This window comes from Leopardus geoffroyi, chromosome B2 (genome assembly GCF_018350155.1).
Source record: "Leopardus geoffroyi isolate Oge1 chromosome B2, O.geoffroyi_Oge1_pat1.0, whole genome shotgun sequence".
Taxonomy (NCBI): Eukaryota; Metazoa; Chordata; class Mammalia; order Carnivora; family Felidae; genus Leopardus; species Leopardus geoffroyi.
The window spans coordinates 53,447,345-53,458,346 of record NC_059332.1 but is presented as its reverse complement, the minus strand read 5'-3'; positions in this window follow the sequence as shown (position 1 = coordinate 53,458,346).

Genomic DNA, 11,002 nt, shown 5'->3' with positions numbered 1-11,002 from the left:
TGTCTCAGTTGGTTGAGCCACATTTCTCTTGGTTTTGGCTTAGGTCATGATCTTATGGTTTGTGGGTTTGAGCCTCGAGTTGGGCTCTGGGCTGACAGCCAGGAGCCTCAGAGCCTCGGTTGGAATTCTCTCTCTCTTTCTCTCTTTCTTTCTCTCTCTCCCTCTCTGCCTCTGCCCCCAACTCCCCCCCCCAACTCGCACATACTCTCTCTCTCTCTTAAAATAAATAAATAAACATTTTAAAAAAGCTTCAGGGAATGAAGATATCTCTTCTTTTTTTTCAATATATGAAGTTTATTGTCAAATTGGTTTCCATACAACACCCAGTGCTCATCCCAAAAGGTGCCCTCCTCAATACCCATCACCCACCCTCCCCTCCCTCCCACCCCCCCATCAACCTTCAGTTTGTTCTCAGTTTTTAAGAGTCTTTTATGCTTTGGCTCTTGAAGATATCTCTTCTAAGAGATACAATTCCTGTGTATGTTTAGAGTGAGATTTACTAAGCACAGTCCTAAGAGGCACTTGTGTTAGACTTACATTGACCTCGTTGGCTGGTGTTTGCAAAAGGAGTGTTTAAGTTATCTGTTGTGGGAGATTTGTGCCTTAAACAACTTTCCTTTCCCAATCTAAAAGGGTTGAAAATCTGTGAAGCTGAAATTAATGACAGTTCCTAATGTGATGTGCCCAAATTTTTGTCTTCTGACTGGTTGTGCTTTTATTGCTGTCACTGGTAAAACTTTGAGACCTATTGCTTCTGGGGCAGGTCAGGTGTGATTAATGTGCTTTGAGAGAGTCATGTAATAAATCTATATACTTGTTAACAAGTATATATCTATCATTACACAGGCCAAGCCATGGATTCCTTTGCAACCTGCCTGTGAAAAAGACATCACCTGGTTACTTCAGAGCTCTGCTCCCTTCCTGTTAAGGATGCAGAGTCGACTCTTGGCACAACGAAGCTTAGAGAAACCTGGAATGTTTTATGGATGCTGTCTGGCAGTTTTGATTCAGAACTAGAGGAAGACCAACAGGTGTGAACTCGTCTGCATCTGGCATCAAATAGTTCATAACTTGAAGTCTGCAACCTTATTTTGGTGAGACTCTTGAGGACCACAAAGGAGAAAAAGCACATGGAATTCTTAATAAAATCCAACAAAACAACATAGGAATAGGTAGTCACTTTAAATGTGGTAGGAAAACATATGCTTCAAATGAAAGGTCGCTCAGCATTATTGCCTTCAGTTTTACGGAATGTAGAGCTGCTGTTATCACCGTTATTAGTCAGGGCTGTTCCAGAGTCTTTGCTCAGGCATTTAAAGGTGCACAGAATAAAAGGCAGGAGTGCAAATCATCAGCCTTTGTAAATATTATCATTGCATACCTGAAAACCGTGGAGTGATGTTTTCCAAACTGTAAAAATATTAAATGATCACAGAATTAAGGTATTTAGGAAATGACAACAAAAAAGTACCATTCTTTATACAAATAGTAACTAGATAGGAAAACAAATATTGTCATAATAAAAACAAATAAGATTATCATAATAAAAACAAAAATAACTTACCTACAAATACATTTAGCAGCAATTAGGTACTACTGTGATAAAGATAGCTGTAAAACTCTAATGAAAGGAATAAAAGAAACTCAGATGAAAGCAGAGACAAAACCACCTTGTTCCTAGATAAGAATATTCAATATTTATAGCTCCCTTAATGAATCTCCAAAAGGCAGTAACAAATAAAATTAAAAGATATTTTGTTTTATTTAGAGATAAAGTGATACTACAATTTATTTGAAAAGAAATTAACATGTGAAAATTCAGAGGGCAATTTCTCAAAGGGTGAATAGTGAAAGTGCACTAGTCCCCACTGGATGTTAAAATATTTTATAATGCAGCAGAAGCTAAAACTGTGTTTTACTGGAATCTGAATGAAAGACGGGTAAAGGGAAATGAACACAGAGTTCACACACTATTCATGGATGTTTGTGTCCAGCTGAGGTGGGTTAATGAAAAGAATCAGAACAGATTCTGTCACTCACCTGACACTGCTTGCCATCTTCACTGCAGCAAAACAAGCTGGTCCCAGGTCAGCTGAAAAAAAGAGCTCACCAGTAAGATGGACTCCAGAAGAAATAAGCACCATATAGGAGAATTTTCCAGGTATGTCACTGCTACCACATACATGAAAGCATAGCAGAGTCCCAATGTGGTTATGCTTAGGAAAAAAAAAAAAAAAAAAAAAAAAAAAGGAAGGAAAGATGGCAAAAAGCAACAAAAGTGGTTGCTAGCAGAATAGGACTCTAAATGATTTAAAATATTTTACAGTACCTTAATTATACTTTGGTTTTCAAATATTGTAAGAAATTTCCAGGTCTCTGTTCAGATAGCGGGCTGTGTTTCACTGTCCCCGCTGGCTGGAAGGGAAGGTCTGGTTGTCCTGTTCTGGTCCAGGTTGTTTAGATTTGGTGATGAAAGGAAGAGCTACTCCCAGATCTGTCATTTCTTTGTACAGGTATATCCTTCCTTTCACCAAATCTAAACGTGTTTGCCTCTTTCTTTTCTTCCCCTTTTATTTATTCCCTTTTTTCCTATGGGGTCTTCTCCATCCTTGATTTTCTTTTAAGAATTATAATCATTTATGCCTCTTGTCTTGAGGACCAGATATTTATTTTAAAATATATCACATTCATCCATGGGATCTCCCCCTAAGTTGGTGTCCTTAGTAATAGGCTAATAACATGTAGGTGAAAAATGTATAGGCATAGTTCTTTGCTTTTTGTTTAAAATTTATTGGAAAGCATTATATCCTCATGGCACTTGGTTTGATATCTTTTGTGAATTAATCAAGTTACATGAGCTGGAATGAAGAGTCCGGTCTCCTGTGCTACACAGTTCAAGAGTGTGAGAAGCGGTGAGCCATTGACACAGAGGACAGCAATATGGTTTCCGTAGAGGCTCTTTGTCTTCTGCCATTCACTCTCCGTTTCTCAAATTCTCCGTCTTTAACTATGCTCAACTCTGTATCTTACAACCTCTCCACCTCCTGTTCCAGCATATGCTCTTCTTGATTCAGTTTATTTCAGAGTCATGCCTGTTTGCACATGGATTTCCTTAAGGACCTCCACTTCTTATGCCAAGGTTGTGCATTTATTTTCTCATCAAAAGGGGGAAATCATCATTTGCCAAATGATTTTTCTGTTTTTCAGTTCATCTCTAAATGACAGCTCATGATTCAGCCTGCGTTGTCAACAGCCTCTATCTTCCACTCTTGTTACTATAGTTATTATCTGTGAGACATCTATCATTTTCAATTTTCTCACACCAGTGGTCTGCTAGTTGGCTGAATTTATTCCATCTCTAGCCATTTCCTTTCTTATTAGATATGCCCTTAGATTCAGAGTCAGTAGCAAGCCCTTTCATCAGTAACAAGCAATTATTTACACTTTAATTTTATTCATTTTGTAAGCTAGAGGGTGGATGTTTGAGACTTCTGGTTTAATTTAGTTTGTTCACTGATTCAGTTGATCAGTCCGGCTATCTGCTTCCTGTTCTATGCCTTTCCTAAGCTCGATATTTTCTTACCAAACACAAATATTTTGTGTTTTATTTTCTCTTCATTTAGTTTAGTTTCATAAGGGGAACTTGCTACTTTTGAAAATTTTATTGACTTCCTTACAAAGGTAGATAAGCAGCAATAAGAAATAATACATTATAGTATAGCACGATATAATACTGGTTCTTGTATCGCATAGTTCGAACACATTTAAAGTATTTTTTAAAAATTCCAGCTTCATAAAAACCCTTGATGATGTCAATTGTAAATAATTCACTTTGCAACCTCCACCTGTAATTAATATCAAACATATCAGCATTACCATGTGATAATGTAAGGTTTTTTACTTCTTTCACTTTAAATATCCAATGTTAATTTTGTTTCTTTATAGTCTTCACCAGTGTTTTTCAAACTTCAGTCAGAATCACCTGGAGGGCTTTGTTACCCCACAGACTGCTAGGTCCCACCCCAGAGTTACCAATCCAGGAGATCTGGGTTGGAGAAGAATTTGCATTTCTAACAGTTCCTAGGTGATGTTGACCCTGCATTGTATGAATCTGTGCTAATGTAAGTGTTTTGGTAAAAAAAAAAAAAAAGTATTTTTTTCACTTAATTTAAAATTTGTATTACTGCTCTCCATTTCTTAAGTTTTAAAATCTGATGTTTTATATATAAAGCTATATCTAAAAGCTCATTACAACACAGAGTTAAGTATGTTCCTGACATTCCTTGCATATTTCAATTCCTTTTCCCAGAAGCAAGCATTTTTGGCTCTTAGGGTTTCATGAAAATCAGATCATTCTGGTGCTGATCTGTCAGGCAGCCAAAGAATGATGTCTGAAACTACTGCACAATGAAAGGCACTAGACTTGGATCTTGTTTGTTTGTAGCTATTGTTCTGAGCCTACAGGGGTATCTTTGTTTATAACTATACTTATGACCAAACCTTCCTTAATACTCTGTTCCTGGGTGACTTCTTAGATTACTAGGCATTGATGTCTCTGATCTCCTAAAGTTAAATGATCAGCATCTTTAAGCATGTTGTTACCCTCTTCAGGCATTTTCATTCAAAAGTCTACTTTTGTATTTATCCTGTTAGCCTAGTGGAAACCTATTTTCACCTTCTGTATGCTACTGGTTTGATTTCCTGACATCCTTATGTTGGCTTTACAGTCTTAAGTGGGTGTCACTGTGTTCTTCTATAGGCTCAGCTGTGGCCAATGAGATACCTCCTTCCAGTGAAGAATTATGGTAATTGACAAAACGGGTTAGGGTTTAAACAATATCCAAAGAGGGGGCGTCTTCAGCAGGCTTACAGATAACCTCCTTAATTCTCAGGTTTTGATTACCTGCCACTCTGGCAGCTACCCTTTTTTCTATTAACTCCACAACGTGCGACTTGGAAGAGAAAAATAGCTTGTGTGGGCTCACCTACCGAATCATTATGAAGTGTAACTCTACGGCATGCGGATGTCTTCTATCTGGAGAAACTTGGATACCACAGGTAATTACTGTACTGCTCTCCAAGCCTTTTTTTCATCCAGGAGGGCTTGAGGCACTGTCTGCACTGTGTCAGTGCTTTTGGGAGTCTGGATTGCTAGGTAAACTTTTGTATGTGTCCTTAGAACCGGTTGATGGCTTAAATTCGTGAATTCACTCAGTTCTTGGGGTCCTCTTGGGAGGGTTCTTTCATTTTGGGTTTCCTTTCATTTCTCCTTTCTCCTTTCCTTTCCTATGTGTTCACTCCCAATATTATTATAACTCTCTTTACCTAAGTGTGAATCTTCTTAAAAATTATTTTAATTATTTTATATAGTTAAGATTTTCTTTTTAAGACTGTGAGTCTTGTATGCTGAATGGTTCTGTTTGCAACTTTTCACACTTTTTCCATTGGAGATCATAACAGAAGCAGTGTATTTCACAGATCATGTAGCATGATAATTATGAAACTAAAGCCAGGTCTGTCTCAACAGTTAGAAAAAAAAATCATTATTAATAATCCATAATGGCGTCTGAGGGGGCTAATAATAAGAATAATTTCTTTGCCTCCAAATTTCAGAATTTACTGAGAACCAAGACACAAGCATTGTCAACTGCCTATCAATATATCAGCTTATTTCAAATAAGGTTATTGGGAATTATGGCTGGGATCTGGGGCCAAATGGATTTTTCAATACTTCATTCTAAATTTAAGTTACTATCCGTAGCCAGAGTTGGATGACGACTGCTCCCTTCCCCACTCACTCCAGCCTTGGTGACAAAGGATGCTTCTATAAACTTACAGCTTGATAGAGCAGAAAATGTGTGTTTCTTGAGGAAAAGCCATTATGAGAGAGAAAGAGAGAGGATCCCAGAAGGGGGCAAGTAGAGTGTGCTTAATTCCTTCTCTTGAGTTCCCTAGTCAAGATGAGCTGATGGGATTCTATATGAACAGGAAATTTACTTCTGTCATCTCTAAATTTTCTGGGACACACAGCTGTCCAAGAAATAGTAGGTATAGACCATGCATGTCATAGAGGTCAGACACAAATTATAAAATAAACTAAATTTCTTAAGAGTAATAATGCTTTTTTTCTCTTCCCGCATTTTCAGTATCACAAGATAGATGGGGATAATGCTCTGGGAAATATACAAATATGATTAACAATCCAAAAAAAAGTACTCAGGTTTGTTTTTTTTTAAAGCAGAGGTATTAAAATTAAAATAAAAACAGCTGTACGAGGGAACAGAATTTGGTAATTTCAATAAACCACAAAACTGGTGAGGTCCTTATTTGAACTTCTTAGAATGAGCTTGGATATAGTAAAATTAAAGAAGTTAAGCATGTAGATAAAGAGGCCGTGTAACTATTGTATAGTACTAATATCAATAGAACTTTTAGCGCAGATTTTATGATTTTGAGGTTTTGTTCATAATCATTATCTGTAAGGCAGTGAAATACTCTCTTGGGAACAATTTCATTTGACAATCTGAAATAGCATGAGTTTATGCATTCTGCTGGCATATTATCATGCAGGATAAAGATATCCATAAGGCATGCTCACTTTGAGATCATTTCAGCATTCAAGTTGAACAGATGGACCGCAGAGATCTGCCAAGAGAAAGAAGTTGACGAGGCTGGGAATATTGCCATTACCTATAAGGACAAATTTCAAAGGAGGATTTTTGTCTACCTAACTCCAATAATTCTAATGAGCATACATCTATATTTTAGGGCTCTGTGGGTACTCAGGCAATATGTTCAGTCTTGTCTCTGTTAGGCTTAATAAGGGAAGATGAGTGCAGTGATTGCTTATTTTAAATTATATGTGAATTTAATTTGAATTAGAATTAATGACATTATAAATATCTGCCATTAATTCAATTGAATAATTTCAAATCATTTATTCATGAAAATTTATTGAAAGCAGTAGGTACTGTACATCATGAATTACAGGAGATATAAAACTGAATATGACATTGTATCTTCAATCAGGAAATTCATAGGTCCTTTGGGGAGACAGGCTTGCAAACCAATATTTAAAATCTGTATATGAATGAAGAATGATAAGTAATACCACACATTAGCAACACAAAAGTACATTAGTTCATTAGCTGCATGAAAAACAAGTAAACAACTCAGGAGAAATCAATGAAGCATTTATAGAAATATAGAGAAAACACATTTTCATGATATTCTTCCACAGCATTCACATACAATCTCTAATGCGTCACATAAGACAATTTTTCAGATGATGAAGTTTTGATAATATTATTAAGCATAGCTCATTGAATGGACAAAGACTATTTACTTAAGGATATTTTATGACAAAAAGAAATGAGTAAAGATTTTGTTCTGTGTTTGTGTTTTTATTGTGGTGGTTTTTAATGGTGGAACGGGGTGGCATAAAGTAAAGGAAACTCTCAGTAATTTTCCCTATGATTTTAATTACCTCAATTTTCAAGATGAGCCCAAGGTCAAATTTTGGGATTTAGCTGATAAGATCCATGCTTTCATTCTTTCCTCTATGTTTAAAAATTAGATAATTATGAGATTGGATTTTGCTGAAAATGTGATGATGCATTTTCAGGTTACTTTTCTATGATGTGGAAACTCTAAAAAGACATCTGATGAGAAGCAAAAAATTTGTGTTTCTTCGTTCTGAAGAACCAATTCACAGGCCAAGTTGCACAAATAATTGTTGTTCACTAGATGGCAGAATACTAAAAGAATACTCTGGCATAGTGAGACTAGTTTCCTAAATGTGCTGGGCAATTTGATTTAAGAGCCTTTGTGTCACTGCAAAATTCAGTAACTCATTGTTCTGTGACATTAAATATATATGAATTTTCTGAAATATCCCCTACCACAGATGAAGGTAGTTTCAATAAATAAATAATAGAATCTTAGATTTGTAAGGGACTTTTTATCATCCTTGTTAACTCTGGCATGACCGCAGACCTATGCCTTCTTCTGTGTTTCCTAGGCCAGTTATTTTCATTATAATTCTCCTGGCTTCCTAACTCATAAACCTAGGAAATATCTAGGAAATATTCTTGAATCCTTTCTCTCTCTTGCCCACCTTTAACACAATATTAAATATCATGAACAAAGTTCTGTGGATCTACGTCAACACCTGGTCTTTGTGATATGCTCCCCCTTCCTCTTATTTTTTCCTCCTAATACATTCAAGGCACTGCTCTGGTTAAGCCATCCATTTTTTCCACAGTCTGTTGTAACTGTTTCCTACCTGTCCTTTCTGCCTTGAGTCTTGGTGTGGCCAAGGTAACCTCCAGACTGCCTCAGCTTATCTTTCCAAAACACACATTTCAACACATCAGGCTATTTTTAAAATACTGTGAGGATCACTTTTCACCCATCAGGCAAAAAATTTAAAAACAAAATTTGATGAAAACTCCCATTAGCAGGAATATGGAGTAGAAGGCATTCTTTTACACTGATGGTAGGGCTACTGAACATCTCTATTTGTGACAGGCAATTGTGCAACATTTTGATATTAAAAAAATAAATTTTTTGAACAATTCCTCTGCTATTAATTTTGTTGCAGCATTATTTCTGAAACCTAAGCCCGTAATGAACCTTAATATTAATCAATAGAGAAATGTTTTAGTTTGGAATGTTTACATAATGGACTATTGTGTAGTCAGAATAAAGTGGATCAAATGTGTTGATAAGGAACCATCTTCAAGGTAAATTACTACTTGAAAGAACAAGGTGCAGAGTAAAATGTAGTGTATGAGTCATTTGTGTTAGAATATTTATTGCATGGTTTTCCCACATATACCCATGTAAGCGTGTGACACATCATAGCATAGTGGCTAACAGCATGGATCCTGGCGCCCTAGCTGCTCAGTTCAAAGCCTAACGTTGCCTCTTACTAGTTCTATGACCCTGGGAAAGTTAGTGAGTCTTTCTGAGCCTCAAGTTCATCTTTGTGAAACGGAAATGATAATAGTAACTACCTAATAGCACTGTGGTGAGGATTAAATGGGTTAATACAGTAACTTGCTTTGAATGGCATCTGATACATAATAAGCTCTAGTGTTCACTGTGAATTTATACAGTAGTCAATATCTTCCTAGAAGGATCTGTAAGCAACATTTCTGGAAGTTAGGTCCAAGGGGTATATTTTTCCTAATATACTGCACAAGTACTATTAAAAGGGAATACCTCTAGAAAAAAATCTTTTAGTGGTTCTCTGTTGCTTTTGGGTGAATTTGAAATGAATTGTGTCATCAAGACCTTTCATGATCACTTATGGTTTCCCTGTTTGGTTTCAACTTGTGTGCCTCTCCTATCCTCTGGTCACAGATTTTATCCAACACTCTTTGAATTTGTTCTCCTGGATATTCTTTCCTCCGATAGAATGCCCTTCTCACCCTTAACAGAAAGCCCTCACCTGGGCCCTGTGCTTCTTCACAGGCTCTCATAGCACTTGGAGTGCTCCTGTGTTATATAGCTTGTTTACATGATGATTGCTAGTCCAAATATTTACCTCATCCATTTATTGTGAACATTTAAAGCCAGGAATTATGTCATTTTTTATCTTCTGCATTCTTTGTTCATGACAGTGACCAAGTATTTGCTTGATAAGTATTAAATTAATGAATAAATGAACTGTAAACAAAATCTACTCCCCCTACAGACACACCCAGAAATTCCTTCTAAAAGAGTTATCAATGCTGGAAAACAGAAACCTCACTGCGTACTTCAAACTGAGTGGATTAGGGATGTGGTTACACAGGTGTAGGCAGGCTTAATGAGTAAAAAGGTGATACTAAGGTATCTAAGTTTAATAACTGCAAGATGTGAGAGCACTACCGGGAAACAGTAGGGTTATGGTACCTAGGGGTCTGATGGAAGGACTGGATGGGGATGGTGCTTTGGAATTTGAGGGAAACTACAATTTGTCCTGGGAATCTGGACAGGGGGTGTCTAGTCCGTGTCAGATCTCTGAAGGTGGTGTGGCCTAGTGGGCACTCACATTGCTGATGTGGAATGATAGATAGGTGTTGAATTGCCCCAGACAATGGCCCAGTTGGTAGGCATATGGCTTGGCTGGCTCTCCAACTACCAAGGTAGTGCTGCTGGCTATGGTTGGTAGCCTGTTTGGAGAAGCTGGGTCTAGGAGGGAGGATTGGTCCACAGTCTGCAGCTACACAGGCAGTGCAGAGAGGAAGTGGAGAATAGGAAGGCAGTCTTTTCTTCCTTCCTCTTCCTTCCAGTTCTCCTTCAAGGCAGAATTTCTTGCATCTTTTCTTCCACTGCAGTTTTCCTCCATTGGCAGATCTTAACAGGAAGCCAGTTGTTAAGGGAGTCTGAAAACTGTAGTTTGAAGAATTTCATCTCCACCATCTCAGAGGAGTGTACAGAAGGTTAGACTTGTGTCTGAAAGACAGCAACTGCTTCAAAGTGGAATGTGTTAAAGATTTCCTATCCTTCCCAGAGTTGAATTTGTAGACCTGCAATACAATTGACAATATCTATCTCCCCTTTAAGTTCCTGCCTCAGAATTTCTGCAAAAATACTTCAAATTTATGTAACACTTCATGATTTTTCAGTGTAGTTTCACATATATTTCCATCTTACATGTGAGTTTAGATCATCCTGTAGTTCTTAGATGTTTTTGGGTTTTGTTTTTGTTGGTTGTCTTGTTTTCAAATTTTATTTAAAAAATATTTCTAGAGTTACAAAGAATTTGCAAAAATATACAGAAATGTATTACCAACAGCAATGTATGAGTGTGCCTGTTTACCCCACAGCATTTTTATCAGGTTGTGTTTGCATACTTGCAGAACTTTGCCATTCTGAAACACCTCAGTGTTGTTTTAATATACATTTCTTTAATTATCAGTGAGTTTGAACATTTTTTCATGCTTTCAGAATTATTCCTATTTATTTCTTATGAATTGTCTGTTTATATGTTCTTTTTTCTTATTTTTCTGCT